The sequence below is a fragment of the Amblyomma maculatum genome, unplaced genomic scaffold (assembly GCF_055883805.1).
Source record: "Amblyomma maculatum isolate TAMU_Amacu unplaced genomic scaffold, ASM5588380v1 scaffold_13, whole genome shotgun sequence".
NCBI classification, from domain to species: Eukaryota; Metazoa; Arthropoda; class Arachnida; order Ixodida; family Ixodidae; genus Amblyomma; species Amblyomma maculatum.
Window position 1 is genome coordinate 23,676,688 of NW_028146738.1, and position 20,937 is coordinate 23,697,624.

At 43.7% G+C, this 20,937-nt stretch overlaps 2 long non-coding RNA genes across 2 annotated transcripts; both read right to left on the minus strand.

The window, feature by feature from the left end:
• Nucleotides 1-1,041: 1,041 nt before the first annotated feature.
• LOC146172368 (uncharacterized) lies at nt 1,042-13,915 on the minus strand. The gene is made up of 3 exons (XR_014702495.1): nt 13,546-13,915; nt 1,981-2,103; nt 1,042-1,503 (listed from the first exon to the last, which is right to left on the minus strand). It is a non-coding gene; the product is annotated as an uncharacterized LOC146172368 (long non-coding RNA).
• Nucleotides 13,916-15,168: 1,253 nt separating this feature from the next.
• Nucleotides 15,169-16,047, minus strand: LOC146172369 (uncharacterized). The gene is made up of 2 exons (XR_014702509.1): nt 15,759-16,047; nt 15,169-15,311 (listed from the first exon to the last, which is right to left on the minus strand). It is a non-coding gene; the product is annotated as an uncharacterized LOC146172369 (long non-coding RNA).
• Nucleotides 16,048-20,937: the final 4,890 nt, after the last annotated feature.

Consider the following 20,937-nt stretch of genomic DNA (forward strand, 5'->3'; position numbering starts at 1 on the left):
CTGAGAAGGTTCTTTTTAGGATATAATTGCCACTTTCTTCTGTGGCTTCTTCGGGAGTGCCAATCAAAACACACTACCAGACCGACTAAGCTAGCAACAAATTTTTCATCCACGCACATTGACGGGACGAGAGTAAAACCAACAACTAGGACTAGAACTTAGCACAAATTGTTAAAAGTCACCAGGTTCTAAGGAGGAGAGAGGAGCCGGTGCAGATCCTCCCGGTCGGGTGGACAGATTCAGCGAGGTATGCAGGGTCGGCAACGTGAGCCTTCAAACATATGGAGTGTTGACTGGTGGGCAGGCTCGCCCAGTTAACTACGGCAGTGGCTATTTTCCTTTCTCGCCGCAGTTTCGCCTTTGATTGGCTACTGAGGGCACTGTCAGAATTGCTCTTTGCACTTTTCACAGCCTCTGGTTTCCCTGCGCAGTGCATATCTCATTGTCAGCAGCTGTCATAACAAGTTCTAGATGGCTCTTGCCAGTTGTTTGCCACGGCATGAACACAGTTCGTCATTTTTTAAGTCAATTGTAAGCTTCGAGAAATTTGGGTTGCTAAGCATAAATGATCAATGCAGCTTGACACTGCTGAAAACAGACGCAGAGAAGAATAGCTTACGCCTGCTTCGACTCAATGACATTGTCATAGATAGAAAATAATAAAAAATAACTGGAATATTAAAACTGCTGAATATGATGTTGAGGGTGAGGGAGGGCAGACGAAATGAGGGTGAGGGGGAATGAGGACCAGCAATTTTTTTAAATGAGGACGAGGGAGGGTCAGGAAATTTTAAAGTGAGGGTGAGGGAGGGCCACTGATTGAAAAATGGGGGTGAGGGAGGAAAGGCCAAAATGAGGGCATTTGCCCATCTCTGCCCATGAGTACCTCGATTTACACAAACTCTGCTCGGAGGCCTCAGCCAGCATTGTTGAAGTCTGGTTTATGGAAAGCCATACAGCATCGCTGACCTTCTCCAGCACGGCGCCAGTGCTTTTCCCCTCCTGGCTGTGCCCCCACAGCAGCGGAGGAGAAGCGCACGGTGCCTCCCAGCTCAAGATCACGTTGGCAGCCTCCTTACCCCTCTCTCTTGTTCATTCCAGTGGCGGCGCGCGCTGGGTGTGGCTATGGCAGTGATAGAGTGGGTTTGTGTGTGTGTGTGCACTGGGCACTGAGTAATCGATGAATTGAGTAGGCGGACGCATCTGTGGACTTGGGTGATTCCCCCCCTGTGAACTCTGCCTGCCTGCTGCATGGTCATGCTGCCGAGGAAAACCAACTTGAGCGCCCTCAAATAAACGGCTATGCCCTTTGGTCCTCAGTGTTCATGTTCATTGGACGCAGTGCGTGAAAAGTGAAGCCATCTTGCAAGGGGCAAGAAGGAAGTATTGCCGAGGGGCCCTTCCATATATAACATCCCATTTGTGTCTTTACGCTACTTGCACTTGTCTGGATATCTTCACGCTCTTTTGGATCGCATGGAATAAAACTTCGGCGAAAAAGTTCTGAAAAATAAATGTATATATTAATGCGCAGCATTATTGGATCCTGCGGCACAGCGCATTTATAGAGTGTGTATAAAGTGCTGTGCTGATTATGTCGGTTATAAGAGCCTCAAGTGTTATGCCGTTGAATAGCTTATGTCGAGTATAATTGCACTAAATTTTAATCAGCTAGTTCTTTGTATTAAATTCAACTTTACGCTAAAGCATCAGGTCACATATCGTTGAATAGCTTGTATCGAGAACGAGATATTGCACTATACTATTTGCAGGTATTAGCTAATGAGCTTTAATTAGGTGATTTCATTAACAATTGAACATTAGGATACAACATCAAGTCATATATTTTTCAAAAGGTCTCTACGAGTAGAATTCAAAATCAAACGCGAAACTACACGAAATGATGTAAAACTGAACTAACGCGGGTCTCACCCGGTTAAATTAAACGCGGGATAGAAACGAAACTGTCTCAATGTTTACCGATTCACAGCATGTAAGGAGTGCTAAGGGCTCCCGGTACTCTTTTTTTTTTTTTTGAACGCTTGAAAGAAACCAACATCTGGTGCTTGGTGCGTCCACTCGGTTAGCTATTGGCAGAAACATCTGAAAGGAGACACAATCATTCGTTTCTTTTCTGCACTTCATAATTTCTTTAGCATCATCATAACACTTTTGCAGCTTGAGACATTTTTAATTAAAAGGCTGACATTTTACTCATTTATGGTGCTACCCAAAAGATGTCGCACTAGTTATAAAAGTCGCAGCGTTAATATAGTTTTCAAATGCTATTAATGCCATTTAAGTAACAGACTTAGTTGCTTCAGCGTTGGTAACGCAGGCAACGAATGCCGCTCATTTGGAGAGAAAATTTTCATGCTATCAGCATAGCGGGCATATTCTCATCCCGGAAGAGTGTTCGTCAGTTGGTGTGCTCTAATTTTGAAACTCAGTTTACGGATGTGTTATGTGCACCCCAGCTCTATATTTAATAGTGCAGGATTGTTTTTTTGTCCAAGAATCAGTGACAAAATCTGGAGAACATTATAATAGCTGGGCCCCGATTACACCCACTCTTATTACAATGTAAGGCATATGAAACAAGAAATTGGCAGTCTAAACAATGAATTTTGATGACAAGATGATTTCATTAAGATTTTCTCAAATGTACATGCGCGCAAGTGCTCGCAAAAGGCGTGCGATGCGCTTGCGCTGGCCGGCGCCGCCTGCTTTTTACTCCTTGAACATGGCTGCCGCTGGCTCAGCTGGCTTCACTCACTCGCATTGGTGTCCATGGGGCACCACCACACAAGAAGTTCTGAATAACCTCGGGGCCACCAGTGTGGTCGGAGCTAGCGGAGTGGCTTTCGTTTCTGAGAGAGGAGCAGCAGCTCGTAGAGAACCCCACAGGTTACTATTCAAGGCACATTTTATGCACTGTTTTAGGCAGTTCAACCCCTTAATAAAAGACTATAAAAAAGTTCAATCCTTGGATAACATGTGAAGTAATTAATTTAACGTACCTAATTAAAATATTGAGGAAATTTAACTATCCCTTGTTCCAGGCTACTGCCAAAAGATTAATTCACTAAACAAGCTGCTAAATAAAAACAAAGTAGCAAAACGAAGTTTTTACAATTAAAGCAATAATTTTATTAAGAACTCACCCCAGAAACTCTGGTACTATATCAAAAACACACAAACATTAAAAATGACGTGAAAGGCATCACTAGAACTCTGCACTTCGCAACAGTGGCACATGGCAAGTTTTGAGTGCTTCCTTATTGATGGCTCTGAAAACTCGTTTCTTTTTTCACGCAGAGCAATTGATGTGGTGCTTACACATTGTTTCTTTTTTTTTTAAATTTTATAGGCTTCTATGATTTCTCTAGTAATCTTAACGCGGCTATCGGTCAATACTTCACAATGGTTGAAAATGGGGAAACACAGTTCTTTCGTTTTCTTTTTTTCTTCTGTGCAGTCCCTGCAATGAATGCTAAGATGACCAGAAACATTGTTTTCTACTTTGTCCATGTTAACTGTTCACTTGAACACCTACCTGTTTGGCCCATCTAGTGCTTGTGACTGGAAAGCGGAAGCCTGTACACAACATTATCAATGCACCCTACTAATCAGTTTCTATGCTTCTTGGCACACCCCCCCTTGCTTGTGTTGCCAAAGTTCACCAAGTGACAAAGCTGGTGCTACAAGCCAAGGAGCCAGAAGCCTCTCACACAATATACCAGTCTGCAATCGAAACTAAGTTTCCGCAATGCCTTGGAGAAATCATGCTGTCATGCAATAGAATACAACTTCCAGAATTAAGTAGAGTGCTTAGAAGTGGCCACTTTGACCTAGCTCAGTCCGCATTGGCGCCATTGAACAGAAAAAAGAACAAAAAGAAAGGTCGCGTTTATCCCTTACTTACACAAGATTTCAAACAATCTCATGAAGGTGGGCTCAGGTACCAATGTGAATGAGGTTTATTCTGTGTCCGATAAGTTAAGCATTGTCACTTGGTCAACTGTGGCAACATATGCAAGAGGGGCTGCATCAGGAAGCATAAGAAGAGATTTGTAGAGTGCACTGATAATGTTGTGTACAGGCTGCCGCTCTCCTGTGGCATGCATTATCTGGGCCAAACAGGTAGACAGGTCTCATGGATGGTTACGAGAACACAAGATAAAAGTAGAAAAAATCTTGGCATTCATTGCAGAGACTGCACAGAAGATAAAAAGAAAAAGAAAGAACCATGTTTCCCCATTTTCCACTAGTGCAAAGTCTTGACTGATAGCCGTGTTAAGATTACTAGAAAAATCTTAGAAGCATATGAAATTGAAAAAATCTAATGCCTAAGAAGAGCATCAGCTGCTCTGTGTGATAAAGAAATGAGCTTTCTAAGCCATTGATAAGGAAGTGCTCACAGCTTGCCATGTGCCACTGTTGGCACGTGCAGAGTTCCGGTCATGCCTTTCATGTCATTTTTAATGTGTGTGTGTTTTCTCCCCTTTTTTGACATTGTCTGCCATTGTATTTAAACAGACGCAGAGCTCTTCAATAAACGTCAGTTGTAAGTTCACCGCTATGTCTGTGTCTCCTCTCATCCTCGGATGCGCTGTGCCGATAATAATAATTCCTTTTTGCGTCTTGTGTAAACAAGGACCCTGTGACAATGCGAACTTGTGAGTGATGTTATCATTTCTTGCACTTTTATTCATTTTACTTTCTTTCTGCTAGATATGCTAACATGCTACTGTGACAACACGACATGCGTTTTTTGTCCTTTGCAAATTCTATGACATAGGTTTCATATCATTCAATACATTTTTTACCCTTCTTTGTGCACTCATATGAGTGCCTTTATGGACTGAATATATGTGCAGACCCTTGAAATCCACTGCTGTAAGAGTCTCTAAGAAGAGATTAACAGTATTTCAAAAATAAAAGCAATATGCTGCCTCATTTTCACCATGGATTAAAGAAAGGGTGTTTTTTTTTTATTATTATTATAGTATAACTCAGATCACAGCTCCTATCCATAGCTTCACAACTGTTTTGAATGAATCCATCCTGATTGATGCTATATTTTTCATTTTAGTAATTTGTTTCACACCCAAGCTGATTCAAAAACTTTATCTAATTTGTCCTTAAGCTTTGTCATTAACTGTCTTAATACCGTCGTTGTCCACTTCTCCTCTTTGCCTCGTCTTTTTGCGCACGTATATTACTGTCCATCATGGTTCACCAACTCGCCCAAACAGCCGTTCTTCTATACCTCACTAACTGGACTGAATTTCTACGGATGATCATTTAATCTAACCACCTTCCAGCAACTTCAAAAGTTCCACAGGGTAGTGTGCTTGAGCCGCTATTGTTTTTAGAGATCATATCCTTGTCAGACACTGCATACATTAAAATTCACATTATTTTGCAGTACTGTTAGAAAATGCATCACTTCTGATGCCTAAGTGCAATGGAGGTTAGAAAGTACACACTGTGCTTGTACACATTTATCCAGAACCCTGATAGAAAAATGAAGTCTGAGCAGCCTCTCAAGCTGCTTGTTCTGCCTAAGCCAAATTTCTGCTCCCAGTGATTCAGTAGCATCTAAATTACTTGTGCTTTACAATGAAATTATATGTAATTTAGATTCATATATGCCTGCTGCTGTGCAAGCATTTAACTAAAGATGTATCAAAAATTGCTTGTTTCTGAAGGCACAAAGGCCCATAGGAGGGAACATGAGGAAAGTTCACATAGAAAGAACTGCTGGACCTACGGCTGAAAAGTATTTTGCATGCATTCTTGGGATTACCTAGGCTGGAAAAATTTATTTCAGTAATGATTGGAATGTTTGCGTGGGTCTGACGAAGCTATACATATTAATGACACTATTGTTGTAACAGCTTAGCAAATTAAGAAGGACTTTTTGTTGGGCTAGTTGGTGCAGCATTTTTTAACAAAAGGACAAAGTGCTAACGACACATTCACAAGAAAGAGGACACGGACAAGCGCTCACTGACAACTGATCTTTTATTGAAGGAAAACACACATTATATAGGCACACCATGGCGGCGCTAATCAGATGCAGCAAACGTCAAAAGGTGAAAGTACCATAAAAGCGATAAAAGACAACAGGCAGAAAAGCGATAAAAACAGTTATGATGGATGGTTCGGAAACAACAAACTGATCTATGACACGTGGTGTATAGGGCCCGATGTAACATGAAGACATTCATAAAAATTGATAAAAAAACTGGCAATCACAAATTTTTTTTTTTTTTTCTGACATACGACTAAAAGGAAAATACTTCAAGCGCTCTAGCATAATAAAGATATTAGTTTATTCAAGTCACCAGGCATGCTCATCTTAATGCGACTCTAAAATACATGCGCGAAAATCAACCGCGCCCTTCTAAAAAAGAGAACTCACTCTGATACAGCACTTTCGACGGTTCGCTAACGCAATCTAGACCTTTCTTTATTATGAAGAAGGCTTCTTTCAGCACACGAGCTACATTGTCTCGACTTTTATCTAGTACAGAAGTCTCTTTTAGTATAGGCATGCATTTGCACTTCTTGCAATGAATCGGCATATTAGATCCAGTGCCTTTCTCAAGCGATCGCTCGTGCTCTCTCAAACGCTCGTTCAAACATCTCCCAGTCTGGCCGATGTATAGGGGAGCGCACCTGAAGTTTGGTCCCACTACACCAGCGCCGCCTCTTCCTCTGGCGGTCATTTCTGAACGACTGGTCGGGGACGTCGCCGGTGGAGCGCATTGAACCACCCACGTCCCGAGTGGTACGCGCGCTGCTCGCGCCGTTGGCACCCTCTCTTTCATTGTATGCACGCGCCATCTCACTCGCAGGTGCACAAAAGAGATGTTGCTGGTCGCTGCGAGTCTGGCTGGCGTTCCACGGCGTTCAGAGAGGGAAAAAAAGTTATTGTGTCCAGGGGTGCGGAATAGCCCCTCTTGGTTCTTTTTATTAAAATCGCACAACAGCACCATGCTTGCAGTGCCACAGAATGCTAGCCGTGCAAGTGCATTTGCCACTGCTTGTAAACTGCTGCTTTGGAGACCATAGCCATGAATGCTAAAAAAATGTTCGCGATGAAACTTCCTTGTCGCGCAGTTTACGAGTACAGAGAAAGAGGAGGCTCGCCCATAATTTTTTGCCATGAACGGCCTCCAACTAGACCAGACTTCTATCCAATTGAAAAAGTATGACATTATTTATTGCAGAAACGTTTATTTACCACACTTTTGTACGGAATCGTAGCATTTAGTTTAGCATTTCTCCATTATTGTTATTTACTTACGAATGTTCACGCGGCCGAATGCAGTTTCGAAAAAGAATTTTGAAGTCAAAACGTTTGTCATCCACATCAGTGAGCATTCGCTTATGATCGATGGCTCTGCAGATAGGTTGTCTTGAGGGTACGCGTGCGCTGTGATAGCATGAAATAAATAAGCAACCGCTTTTCTCTATGGAACTTATTAATCAAGCTTACGACATTTTTCTTTTAACCATAAGCGAGCAGTTGGTAGACATATTCGGTGAATGGTCTCGTCTTTCGCTTCAGCCTCACATATCGCCTTCAGGACTCCTAATTTGCGTTAAAATAACGGTAATGTTCATTACTATTAGCACAAAAAATATCAAAATCCAATCTATTAAGTCAGCGAAGTTCCGTGCACCAAACTGAGCCATCGAATAAAATTTTGCATGACTATGTAAAAAATAGATTTACTTTCCACGTTGTAAACTGTTTTGCCACTTAATTGCTTGCGGCACTAAAAGCGCCGTTAACATAATGGCGTTTTCGTCAATTTGCCTCACGGAGAGGACATGATCCACAAGTTTTTTTTTTTTCGCGTTTGCGCCGAAAGATTTTTCTAATTCTCTGAAGAATGCGTATGCGTAAGCGCTCACGCATCCATAAGCAAGCACGCGACTGCATAAACAGATCTGCAGCAGCCCAGCACGTGCAGAACTGACCCCTTTCAAGAGCCACATGCGCAGCTGTTCAATGGGAGGGGGAACCAGCCTGCCCGGTCAATTATCGGGACGCCGCCGAAGAGGGCGCTTTTCACTGGCGTTTGCAGCGCCCCCTGCGAAGCTGCGGTCCCCTATACCTTACCGCAAGAGAGTGGGATCTGATATACAACGCCTTCCTTGCACCCGACATATGGTTGGGCATGACGTGTTCCACATGTTTCCTTTACTGGTCTCGGGTTATTAATCCGAGGGCACAGGGAGGCCAGCTTGCAAGGGGCAGAAAATACTACTGGGACTTTAAATTTATTTGCGACCTTCTTCAGGTTGTGCGCCGTGCGATGACAATAGGGAACAACTACAGGTTTAACCCTTCTAGAATCCTCTTGAGTGGCCCTACCTCTCGTACCTTTTACTTTTTTGATCAAGGACTCAACTACAGCAGATATAACGGTCTGTGGGAAAGCTGCCTTATGTAGCCTTTCAATCTGAAGTTCAAAGCCACTTTGCATGCAATGTTCACACGACTTCTTTAAAGAAGATTCCAAGACTGATGTGGCTATGGCTCTTTTTACCGTCTTCGATTGGGCCGATTCGTAAGATAAAAGCGATTTTTGTGCTCTGGGGTGGTACATCCAGCAAACTCCTTGTGCAAAGGAGAGTTCTAAATCCAAAAACTGTAGCTTATTGCTTTCTGGAAGTTCAAAGGTGTACTCCAAGCCATGGCTACACTCTCTAAACATTTCTAGAATTTCATTTATAGTGTCTTTGTAAGTCGATGGGTCCTGTCTGTTTAACACTATTAGAAAATCATCTATATACCTAAACACCTTCAGAATTTTCCTTTTGTCAAATTTACTGTCAAGAACTGAGTCAATGACTGACAAAAAAATGTTACTTAAAACAGGAGCAACACAAGAACCTATGCAAATACCTCTTTTTTGTATGTAAACCTGATCTTCAAAGCGGACCAAAGTGGCGCTAAGATAGAATTCTAACAAGGAAAGGAACCGTTCTATTGACATGCCGGCTGCATTCTGGAAGCGCACAACACCTGTCTTTTCAATACAAGCCTGAACAGCTACAAACAGCTCTTTGTGTGGAATAGCAAAAAAAAAATCTTTAACATCTACTGAGAAAAAACTGCCTACAGTTCCACAGGACTGTAAGAGACCTATTACATCAGTTCAGTTTTTAGTAGCAAAAGGATCCTCTACTTCAAGCGAGTTCAAGTGTTTTAAGAGAAATTGGCTTATATGTCGTTGCCAAGACTCGCGCTCACTAACAATGCAACGAAACGAAACTTCTTCTTTATGAGTCTTGGCCATGAAAAAGATGCTTAGCGTATTTTCCTTGCATTTTCTTATAGCATTCGCTATCTTATCCAGTTCAAGGTTTGTACAGATGGAGACTGCCCGTGATTTTACTTTTGCTGGCTTGTTCGGCGCTGTTCGGCCTTCCTATGGCCACGTTAAGCGGGTGTGCAGGATTGTACGATCAGAACTGTGGAGACAAGTGAGGTTCTTCTTTGACTGTTTGCGTGTCGCATGTCACAACCAAGACCCGGAATGGATCGCCGAGAAGAAGTTTCGAGCATACAGGAAGCTTGCAGCTCAGGCTGTGGAGTTCTGGTGGCGTCACATATTGAACAACACACCTAAGACCCCCAAAACGAAGGAACGCAGCGGGGAAGTGAAAGTTCTTGGGCAAGCAAACATCCCTGACGAAGTTAGCAAGGTTCTTCCGAAGGGACCGAAGTTCAGCCTCGAACCTGCGAATGTGGCCCATGAGCTTCTATCTTTGAATAGGAGCGTTGCGGGGAAGGCGTCGCCTGAAGACTGCGAGAGATGCCTGCTGGACGGTGTAGACGCTTTGTCAAGAACAGTTCCGAAGAGAGCCACAGGCAGCCGATCTAAGATGAACACCGTCGTCAGTTTCTTCAAGGAAAGCAGTATGCGGCTAGTGCAAGCCGATAAGGAAGGAGGCTTTGTGGTGGTCCCGCCAGGCATCTACAAAGAAAAGGCCTGCCGTGCTGTTGAAAAGAATTTCGCTCCAACAAGTCTCAAGCCAGCAAAAGTAAAATCACGGGCAGTCTCCATCTGTACAAACCTTGAACTGGATAAGATAGCGAATGCTATAAGCAAATGCAAGGAAAATACGCTAAGCATCTTTTTCACGGCCAAGACTCATAAAGAAGTTCTGTTTCGTTGCATTGTTAGTGAGCGCGAGTCTTGGCAACGACATATAAGCCAATTTCTCTTAAAACACCTGAACTCGCTTGAAGTAGAGGATCCTTTTGCTACTAAAAACTGAACTGATGTGATAGGTCTCTTACAGTCCTGTGGAACTGTAGGCAGTTCTTTCTCAGTAGATGTTAAAGATTTTTTTTTGCTATTCCACACAAAGAGCTGTTTGTAGCTGTTCTTGACAGTAAATTTGACAAAAGGAAAATTCTGAAGGTGTTTAGGTATATAGATGATTTTCTAATAGTGTTAAACAGACAGGACCCATCGACTTACAAAGGCACTATAAATGAAATTCTAGAAATGTTTAGAGAGTGTAGCCATGGCTTGGAGTACACCTTTGAACTTCCAGAAAGCAATAAGCTACAGTTTTTGGATTTAGAACTCTCCTTTGCACAAGGAGTTTGCTGGATGTACCACCCCAGAGCACAAAAATCGCTTTTATCTTACGGATCGGCCATATCGAAGACGGTAAAAAGAGCCATAGCCACATCTGTCTTGGAATCTTCTTTAAAGAAGTCGTGTGAACATTGCATGCAAAGTGGCTTTGAACTTCAGATTGAAAGGCTACATAAGGCAGCTTTCCCACAGACCGTTATATCTGCTGTAGTTGAGTCCTTGATCAAAAAAGTAAAAGGTACGAGAGGTAGGGCCACTCAAGAGGATTCTAGAAGGGTTAAACCTGTAGTTATTCCCTATTGTCATCGCACGGCGCACAACCTGAAGAAGGTCGCAAATAAATTTAAAGTCCCAGTAGTATTTTCTGCCCCTTGCAAGCTGGCCTCCCTGTGCCCTCGGATTAATAACCCGAGACCAGTAAAGGAAACATGTGGAACACGCCATGCCCAACCATATGTCGGGTGCAAGGAAGGCGTTGTATATCGGATCCCACTCACTTGCGGTAAGGTATACATCGGCCAGACTGGGAGATGTTTGAACGAGCGTTTGAGAGAGCACGGGCGATCGCTTGAGAAAGGCACTGGATCTAATATGCCGATTCATTGCAAGAAGTGCAAATGCATGCCTATACTAAAAGAAACTTCTGTACTAGATAAAAGTCAAGACAATGTAGCTCGTGTGCTGAAAGAAGCCTTCTTCATAATAAAGAAAGGTCTAGATTGCGTTAGCAAACCGTCCAAAGTGCTGTATCAGAGTGAGTTCTCTTTTTTAGAAGGGCGCGGTTGATTTTCGCGCATGTATTTTAGAGTCGCATTAAGATGAGCATGCCTGATGACTTGAATAAACTAATATCTTTATTATGCTAGAGCGCTTGAAGTATTTTCCTTTTAGTCGTATGTCAGAAAAAAAAAAAATTGTGATTGTCAGTTTTTTGATCAATTTTTATGAATGTCTTCATGTTACATCAGGCCCTATACACCACGTGTCATAGATCAGTTTGTTGTTTCCGAACCATCCATCATAACTGTTTATTGCTTTTATGCCTGTTGTCTTTTATCGCTTTTATGGTCCTTTCACCTTTTGACGTTTGCTGCATCTGATTAGCGCCGCCATGGTGTGCCTATATAATGTGTGTTTTCCTTCAATAAAAGATCAGTTGTCAGTGAGCGCTTGTCCGTGTCCTCTTTCTTGTGAATGTGTCGTTAGCGCTTTGTCCTTTTGTTAAAAAATAGCAAATTAAAATCAGGCTTTTTGCAGAGGTTTGCATCCGGTTTCATAAGATTAAGTGATTGTGATGAGTTACCCCTGAGCGCAAGTCTCGTAGCAAAAACCCCAGTGGGTAAAAATTTATGGAGTCCTCCGCTACGGCATCTCATAACCCGAGTCACTTTTGGGACGTTAAACTCAACAAACCAAACCAAACCATTCATGTACTAGCGCCCTCAAAATAAAACAGAGCACACTAGCGAATAAAATTTCGTTTCGCAATGCGCCCTGCAAGCGGATGCGCATGTGTATAGCTTGGATATGTGTGGGTCACCCAGATGTTCAGCCTGACACTTTTGTTCGCCTTGTCAGCAGCCCGGACGAAGGAGATCGCTTTTTTTCCCAAACTCTTGCTCCGCTTTATTTTGTGGGCACTAGTATGGGTGGTGTGAGTGGGACATGAAACTGAATACTGATAAAACAGTTTGGTTTTAGTTTGGTTTTGGGGGTTTAACGTCCTAAAGCGACTCAGGCAATGAGAGATGCCATAGTGGAGGACTACGGAAATTTTAACCACCTAGGGACCTTTAACGTACAGTGACATCGCACAGCACACAGGCGCCTTGCCTCTCGCCTCCATCAAAAAGTGGCCGCCGCTTGCACAGTATTGCACAGTAGACAGCGCCCTAACCACTGCACCACCGAAGCAGATTTTTCACGAAAATAACCATTAATTCCAGTACAATCTTCTATTGCAGACCCTTGTAATCAGTGAATATAAACCCTTCAGTGTCATTACTACTAATAAACTTCACTCACGCTGAAGTTAAACTTTTTCCTCTATAACAACAACCAAAATAATTTCCACCGTATGTAACGCTATTAGCATACTCATCAATCCAAAGACCCATGCTTCCACACTTCGGGACCCATACCCGAAAGTTAACATTCTGCCCTTGAAACAATCTAACACAAAGATATACATTTTATTTTCTCTAAGTAGCATTTAATGGGCTTCCTGACTGAACTTATGAAGCTATATCAAATCTAAATGCTTGAAATATGACAGATTAAATAACTGGCTTCAACCTTGCTCTAAAGCATCATGTGCTACAAGCTTACCTCTTACGGCGCTTATGTTGAAACTATAGTCATTTATATTGTCTAGAATGCATTAAACCCCTTTATAAGGGACATGCACTTGGGGGTAATTTTTGTCTCTTATTTGAGAGGTCCCTATAAGCAGGGTACCATGTTCATATTTTCTAACCAGACCTTATATCAGCACAGGCATCCTATGGCTAAAATACGCAAAAAAAAGGGGGGAACATCATGTCACAAAAGCGTTATTGTAGCTTTTATTAACGTATTGTATTTGCTTGGTGGACCACCACACTGACCACACTTTGCAACTTTCTTACATTATTTACTGCTGAAATAGTTGTAAATCTTGGTCTGCTTCATGGCTGCATTGGTGCTGTTCAACACAGCCTCTCCCAGCTTGAAAATCAGGCTAAGAGCCTCATGGCCAATGCGCCAAAGCTGTATATGTTGGCAAACTATGTTTGTACCAACAGCAAAGTGCGATCGTGATGTGACATGGCATTGCAACTAGCCATTTGCAACTAAGCTATGTGTCTGGTAACACTACAAGAATTCTAGTAAAAAAAGCGCCACGAAATCGTAAAAGTAACCAACTTACCACTGAGGTGCTAGAAGCAGCCGAAACTATAAAACATCACCAGCAGAAATATCCACACCGGCTGTGATTAACAAGTCTGTGAATGTCACCACTCAGTCGAAAAGTAAATGAAAAGCAAATGAGACATTTCCGAGTGGAATTGAAACTGGCTGAATAGCAAACAGAGCAGTTTATTTGTCCTTGCCAGAGCAGAACCACTTCTGTTTTTGTCATTTGTTTTGGTCTTGGCTTGGCTGTGTTGTGATCTCCCGGTTATAGGGCTCTTTTCGGGGTGGAGAGCAGGGCCCGTATTCCAAGTTTGCGTCATTATCGAAGTGTCGCTATCTCACGTGACCTCGAGTCATCTGATTGGTGGAAACGCTGGAACTGGGTGTTGCCACTATGGAACCGGATGAGGTGGCAACATCATGTTCCGGCGTTTCCACCAATCAGATGACTGGAGGTCAGGGAGATAGCGACACTTTCGATAACAATGCAAACTCGGAATACGGACCCAGTAATCACACACTAAATAGGGCCAGCAACCAATTTAATCAGAGCTGGATGCCCCCGCTCACTCGACAGTCTTGAGGTTGCGTCTGGACGCCACTGCAATGATCCGATGCTTGAGGTGGGAGGTGATGGCCATAGCTGCAGGCTGTGCTGATGGTGACGGTATACACGGCGAGCTCAATAGGCACACCACCAGGACTAGCGAGCCGTAAACCGCTGCATGTGCAATCTCAACGGCTCCGTGTCAAACCTCGCGATCATAACCTCTTTGAACTTGGAAAATGTTGTCGCCTCCCTGGCCGCTGCATCATGCCACACAAACTCTTTGGCAGCGCCTGCCATCTTACACTTACAGAGACACAGCACATGACTATAGGCACAAGAAGCGATGCTGACAGCTTGCTATACGGTATTCAGAAATTCGCGAACAGGTTCGGTACCATCAAACATAGGGATGAAATGGCTAAATGCTAGTACACTCGACTCATGCACCATGACCGACTGACTCTTCAACTTTCGCATTCATTTCAATGCCAGTCTAGCCAGTCAACCAGATTCCGTGTATCCCTCCTACTCTCCGTGGCAAAGGGATCCGTTTAAGAGCAATGCTAGACCCGAAAATACTGCTGCCACCATTGTGATGTCCCAGTTATGGGGCTCTTTTCGGGGTGGAGAGCAGGAATCACACACGAAATAGGCCCAGTAACAGATTTAACCGGAGCTGGATGCCCCCCCCCCCTAGCAAAAAAATCCGATAGAAAACTAATAGCCTATCAGATTATTGATATTGGTTTTATAGGTCTACCAGAGTATTGGTCTTATGGGTATCCTAGCCGATTGGTTTTACAGGTCTACTGGAGTATTGGTTTTATAGGTCAATTGTTTACTGGTCGTATAGGCTATGGTTTTATCGGTCCTATGGCATCTGATAAACTGATAGGTCTGTAATGCTAGTACACCCATAGCTGTCAATAATCTGATAGACCTACAAAACCAGTAGGCTTCCTATTGGTTTTGTAGGCCCTATGGAATGTTGGTCTCCTCGAGTAGCTGCGGGTGTTTTACCTCTCCGGACACCTGAAAGGAGAAGGCAGCTATGTTCCATTTTCTAGGGATGAGTTACGCAGCAGGTGCATGTATACCCATTTTAATCCACAATGACAGCGGCAACGCATACTGGCACATAATCCAAACATTGACTGCATCCAGGTAGCCCTCGACTCCAAGATTGCGGATTTCGGCCCGATGATGTAGTCTCTCGAATGCTAAGGCACCTGAAAGAAATAAAAAATTGCGTTACAGCTTGAAAAATAAGCGATTTCAAGAACGCGACACCACCATGACTTCAAAAAATCGGTCCACACATATACCGGCAACCGCGATTGCGCGCGTATTCATGCGGAGGCAGTTAGGAGAGGCGCCGCCATTACTGAACGCCGAGGTAGCTGCTGAACCAACATTCCGCCTTGCGCCTCACCACAGGTTCTGCTACTTAAACACAGTGCGCACGATATTCGAAAACAGTTTAACGCTAAAAAGTTTCATCAATACTTTCAAGAAATCGTGCCGACAACTTTAAAACTCGACGCTGCGTTATATCACACCGCGCGATTCAAATTCCTTTGTTGGCGTGCAGGCAACGGCATTCTGCAACGCAAAGCCACATCATACACTGACAAAGTATAAACGTCAGCCCGAAGTTGCAAGTGATGCACACGCACCTGATCAAAAGCTGACCGTGCGCTGGAACGTTGATATCCTCGAGAAGCACCCCGAAAATCGGCGAAAACTTATAAACACAGGGCACCGACCGAACTGCCGCCCGATCAGCGATCGCGCCAGCGCCAATGCCTCTACGGAGCTGCGCATGCGCGCCCAGAGGAGAGGTGGAAAGGAGGATGAGAGAGGCCAGCACGGGAACGCTTGCGCGGGAGTGGGAGTGAGAGAAAGGAAACCTACCTCTCCGCTGCGAAGCGCCGCCGGCATCGCGCTACCGCGTCGGCAGCTCGAGCCGTACTCGTCGCGTGCTCGATGTCGACTCCTCTCGCTTCCGCGGCGGTTGCAGCGTTGCAGTTGCTTGGACGCGCGCCTCTCAATCCATTTCACCGTCCTGCTCTGCACATGTGGGTGATTGTGACTGAGCTGGGCCCCGACAGAACCGTGCTATATCCGCGTGCTTTCCCATCTCCATTCAGTGATCCAGTAGCAACAGCGTCGCGCGTCTTGCGGCTCCAACCGTACGTAGTTTGTTGAGACCGCGCGCAGCGTTGCGGCTCGTTACGGCAACACTCAATAAACGGGATGAATGCGTGAGTTTTGGGGATGTGTCCGAGATGGAAAAGGAAACAAAGACCTAAAATCTCCAACGTACTGATCCTGCATGCAAGACCCATAAACAAAGGCATACTGATGTATCAGACACATGAACCAATATGTAGTAGTCTAGAAGACAAGCATGTATCAGCCTATAAGATGTATGGGCTTCTGCACTGGTCTGATACTTTTCTTATACAACCCACCGATAAACCTATGAAACCAATACTATTGCCTATAGGACAAATATGTACCAGTCTATAAGATTTATGAGTTTCTGAATAAGTCTCATAGAAATGCAGATAAAACACATAGAATACCTACAGAACCAATACCGATTCTTATAAAACCAATAACGCACCCTATTGGTCTTTTTTGCTAGGGCCGCTCACCCGATGGTCTTGAGGTTGCGTCTGGACGCCACTGCGATGATCCGGTGCTTGAGGTGGGAGGTGATGGCCATAGCTGCAGGCAGCACTGATGGTGACGAAGTACACGGCGAGCTCAATAGACGCGTCGCCAGGACTAACGAGCCGTCTTTGTATCTTCAGGCAGTCATCCCTCAGGAGACGAGTCTGGGTTGACCGGCTCTAGAGCGTCTCTCGTTCCTCTCTGCCCCACCGTCCTTCTGTTGCTTTCCTTGTCACCTTGGGTTCTTTCTTCTTGTTCCCAGAACTCTCGCCATCCTCGCAGCAGCGCACGTGTAGCTGTTATTACCGTGTCATCCCCGCATTCCTGTGTGTCGTTCAGTGACCCTTCTCGTATCTGTTTTTCGGTCAAAAGGCGACACAAGCAGGCAAAATTGTGGAGAGGTTGGTGGTTCACGGAACCCTGCTCAACCCCTATCCCAAGTTCCGGCACAGCCAATTTAGCCATCACAGTGTCTCACTTTCTAGGCACAATGACTTGTTTATGTCAGCGGCACCAGCTGAGCACTTTCTTTGCATTTACCAGATAGATTTGTCGTTCATATAGAAATGCAGCATAATAGGCAATTTTTGCTATATTCTTCAGAATAATGGACACAACAGCTTAAGTAATTTGCGATAGGAAGCTCCACTATTTGGAGAGCCCAATGCGAGTTCCCAATATGCGCGCTCAGACGCTCGCATATGCAATCGCGTTTGTGCTCTTTGTGGCAAGCCTGAAGAGCTTCTCTATGTTGCATTCCCACTGTCGTAGCTTCTTTTAGTTATTTCAGAATTGATTACCTGCTCTTTGTTTGCTGAAGTTATAAATAATAATGACTGCACAGGTGTGTCTCACTTTATTGTTTTCACTGTAGCTGCTACTGAACCTGGCGATGGATGGTGCCGCATCTAATATTAAAGTCTGTTACAAGCAAGATGGAGTACCAAACTTTAAGGCTAATTTTTTCTTTATAGCCACTTGTCTTCTACATACAACGTCTGTTAAAAAGAAGGTCCAATTAATGGAAGTCGTAGGGCAGCCAGCCATTTGGGTGAATGGTGTCTCTTATACCTGACTGTTTGTTACATCCATATCTCTTATAACAGGGTTCAGCTGTATATAATTCACATTCTATATAAGACAATTTCATATAAGACATACATATAAGACTTATAAAACATTCCATATAGACAAGCGTCATGTTTGTAAACAAAGGTGGCGCTGCGATCACTAGCGACATGGGGTGTAGGCAAAACACAGCGTGCCTACACTGCGCCAAGTGACACTGCCTTCGAAACCAGTTCGCGCGTGCGAATATTCTGAAGCGTAAGCTTCACTTGTGCATGGAAATGGTTTTGTTTATGCCTGGAGAGTAGTTCAACACTTTACCAGCCAATTAATTCTGGAATTGGCGAAGAGCGCTACATTGGCTTCCTTCTCCATGGCCTCAGCAGCGTGCGCTTACGGTGGGCACCGTAGTGACTGATTAAGTTCAATGAAAAGTAAAAAGCACAATGTATATGAAAAACTAACAGCCAACATTGTTCAACTCCCTTGCGTATTGCTAGCGCATGCAAGGACAACGAATGAATGAGTGGAAGTGTGTTTTTCATATGACAAGCTCCTTTGATCTTTCTGCTGAAGCACCTTCACTCTAAATAACTATTACCAATAACAATAGTGAACTAGAAATCATATTTCTAGCTCAGTGTACCGGCAACGTAAGTCAGAATTTCACCGAATAAGAACTCAATCTTTTACTTTTTTGTAACATATTCGCCTAGTACGCGCTGCTAACTTGTTTTATTCTGCTCGATAAAAAATACATTTGACGTCTGTTTCATCGTACAGACGTAGCCAAGGTCATTCGCAGGTTAATATATACATGAAGGCCAGTAAGAATGCTCTCATTTTTTTCTTTTTGCGATTTAGGAGAGGTGCATGAGCGTAATGAAACATTCTTCACGATCGCTTGCAGTGAAATTTGCACGATCTGCTAAGCTTTTTTAATATACTTGGGAACTTTTCATTCAAAAGCGCATCATCTTATCTGCTTATTTTGCACCCCTCATAGCTGATTCCAGTTTGGGACATTAAACTCTATGTACCACATTATATATATATTTACACACCATGCCCCAGCTGCTTGATCAGACCTACGTTGTAAGTGGATATTTAATTTGTTCGTCAAAATCCTAGTGACCTTCAAAAAGAAAGTTTAATAATCTGAAAAATAATGTCGTGTGACTTAAATTTGCCCGGATCCTAACAATGCATACTCGCTATTTAGGGTGGGTGAAAGTGACATTAGAGAAAAGCTGCTTTATAAGTTTAGACCTGTTTCGACAATATCGTGCTGGAGTGACTGCTCAAAGTAATAGCAGTTACCTTCGCAGGAGCTTTTATGTCCTTTTCTGTACAAACATACGCAGGGCACAGGTGAATGGAACTGACAACGCGCGGCGCTTTTTATTATGACTTGATATAGTGTATACAACAAAGCGTGCACGAGCTGCAGGCGTTTTTTATGCCGCTATTCGTCGTACGGCCAAACAGCAACCATGACAATTAAAAGTTGCAAACTATTCAAGTTTCAATGCAGAAGTGCAACGCACGTTTGCCGCGAAGGCAATCCATCGGCGAAGGGTCTACTTGTCACGCTCAACGTCCCTGCCCATCGTTCTCTTATTTATCCTACCGTAAGAAACGTGGAAACAAGTACCATTTTTTTTTTTGTGTCTCATGGCGCAACCAACCACGCCACAGCTCGCAGCAATATCAGGAATTATGCCCGAAAACCCAGCAAGCACCGCACATCCAATGCAGACGACCCGAGCTTTTGCCTACACCACGAAAGTCACTGCTGACTCCAACGCTGCCGCATCTCCACTGACGTCACGGGCTGACGCTTGTTTGTAAGACAAGACAGAGTGATGTGAGCGTTGCAAACAGGACGCACTCACGCGCGTTCACACTGCGCTGAAGGTAGGAGTGCATATATAGGTGGTTTCAGTGTTTGCAAACAAACCACGCTTGACGCTGATTGGTTGCCCTCTGGAACCTTCCGGTAGGAAGGCTTCCATACTTCCATTTGTGCATTTTCAAGGCGCATGCAACGTGCGACCAGTGCGTCGGTGTTTCTGCGTGCTGCTTTGGGCTGATTCTGAGTCTTGAATGTAATTATGGTTATGTCGAGGGACTACTTCAAGGTGCTCAGCACCAAAGCGAAGGATCGGTATTGCCAGAAGCTTTTATTTAGAGGCGCAGAGCTGCCCGATCCGCTGGACGACGATGTGGTGCGCTTCTCGTTTTCAGCCGGCTCCAAAAACCTTCTGCCATTCACTGCAGCGAACATTTTTGTTTATCTTGCGGAAGGTGGGTGCTTTTACACAAGAGAACAGATTAAGAACTACAAGATCACTGAAGCTTACAATGCAGTTGTCGTAGTGGCAACTGTAGGAGCCCATAGTGCATTGTTAACGAACACGGAACAGTAGTCTGCGCTCAGCTACCTGCATGGCTGGGTAAGTAAACAATAATTGCAAAGGCGTTAACTGCTTGCATGTGTTAATGTTTGTAAACCGCTCGTGCGATTTGCTGCGAAGCTAAATAATTGAACTATTTTAGGACATAACCTCCTGTCCTTTCTTCTTATCGCTCCCACCTTTATTTTCTTCTGTCCTGTTGCTGTCTGCTTTCCGTCAGCCAGAGCTCATGTTTTGCAAGTGCAGATGACAATTACCACAGCTGGCAGCAGTCATTTTTTTGGTATGTGTTGTGAAAAATAACTGCTAGAAGGAGAAAAGGATGTAGCTGCTTTCTGGGTAATGCACTGAACAAACAAGTTGCAGGACTCAGAAAAGGGCAGCAAAGAAACAAACAGCCCGAAGCCACGCATGCATTTTTTTATTGTTGCTTGTGAGGAAACAACTGTCCTTTCTCAAATGTTTGGAAACTGGTAATGAGCTATGAGTAAAGTAGTTGTTGTATTTATTTATTTATAGTTAATTACCAGCTAATAAACACGTGGCATCAATTAGTTTTCCACAACAGGAAAAAAAATCCCCTTTACCATATGGCATCAGATTATTTTTGTTTTTCGCTTTCCAAGAAATTACTTTAAACTCAAGCAAAGGGCATAAGAATAACAGCAATGAAATGTCCATTATTGTATTC